At 37.8% G+C, this 1,353-nt stretch overlaps 1 long non-coding RNA gene across 1 annotated transcript; it reads right to left on the bottom strand.

The window, feature by feature from the left end:
• Positions 1 to 490: 490 nt before the first annotated feature.
• Positions 491 to 1,331, bottom strand: LOC113475701. Its single transcript, XR_003397461.1, has 2 exons — positions 1,196 to 1,331; positions 491 to 903 (listed from the first exon to the last, which is right to left on the bottom strand). It is a non-coding gene; the product is annotated as an uncharacterized LOC113475701 (long non-coding RNA).
• Positions 1,332 to 1,353: the final 22 nt, after the last annotated feature.

Below are 1,353 nucleotides of genomic sequence, written 5' to 3'. Positions count from 1 at the left end.
CTTGGAAATGGTTATTTTTCCCTATGAATATAAATTAAGTCAAAAAACAGAGATAAACTGCATAAAACGCCCTGGCTTCTATTGACTACAATAGTAAACGGGAACGAGTCATGAAAAAGAGAGAGTGTATCATGCTCTCTCCGTTACCGACATTGGAGATGTGCGTTCTATTCTTTTTTTTTTATTTCTGTGGGTTGAAGCAATTAGTTGGTTGAGTTAGGCTCGGGATTGTGATGCTTCGATTTGTCACGGCTAGCGAGTCTCCTGACGCAGTAGGTGGAACGCTATCCCTAGTCTCGTAAGTTTGCCATATACATAACGTAACTTTGTTTTGTTTGTCACTTGTTTACGATTGAATAATACATAAAACATAAGGTAGAATATAGCTACAAAACGACAGTTGTAAAACACGCTTATAAATAAATCATATTTACAGTTTTATGATTAAAAAGCGTGATCATTTTAACATCAAACAAGGAAGTCATGTCAATGCGATACAAACAGATGTTTTCAATTTATTTTCTCGGCAGTAAACCATAACCATATCTTCCCGATCCAAAAAAGCGCAGTTAATTGTAAAAACATGATTAGGAAATATGGAAATTAGGGGCTATAACCGTCCCGCCGTACACAATATTATTATATTCATACTAAGGGAACCATGAAAGTTGCATATAGAAAATTAAATCAAAGCTTCAATTAACACGGTTAAAGTTATTAAGAAACGTTTTAAAATAACACTGAATGTTCACCATTGTATATACGTGGTTACCAGGCTTTGTGTATAGTTCGATATATTTGTTTTTTTCCACTGCAAATCAGTGATCAACTCATAAAGTTGGCGTAGGCACTAAATGATGCGGCGAACTCCATCATACAATAATAAATGTATCTGTACAAAAGCTGAGGACAACACGTTAGTTAGAACTACTGTAGATTAACTTATTTATCCTCGCATGGCAGGGCAACGACAGTTGTTATAACACGGGTGTTCTGTTTCATACACCTCATGCTCGCTTACAAGTTACCACGTATATAACTTGTAGGTAATTGCACCACTGGGTTGGAGCAATTGCCATTAAGTGTCTTGCCCACACATGCCCCCAATGGTAGCAACGAGACTCTAACACATAAACTGTGGACTGGAGGCAGGAGATAAGTTATGTACACATTTATAGAAACCTTAACATCTCACCTCATTACAGACCATTCCCCTTCGCATGCTCCTCATATCATTCACTTCACGAACAACGTCAACCTTTCCTTCAACCTTCGCTCTTTCCATCAAGTTTAAGACGCACAAGAGCGCTCCCGTGCGGCTGCCACCATCGCTGTTAATAAGAATCTTCAATT

This window comes from Ciona intestinalis, unplaced genomic scaffold (assembly GCF_000224145.3).
Source record: "Ciona intestinalis unplaced genomic scaffold, KH HT001174.1, whole genome shotgun sequence".
In the NCBI taxonomy this organism is placed as follows: domain Eukaryota; kingdom Metazoa; phylum Chordata; class Ascidiacea; order Phlebobranchia; family Cionidae; genus Ciona; species Ciona intestinalis.
Note: the sequence above shows the minus strand (reverse complement) of the source record. Positions and strands in the feature narration are given on the sequence as shown.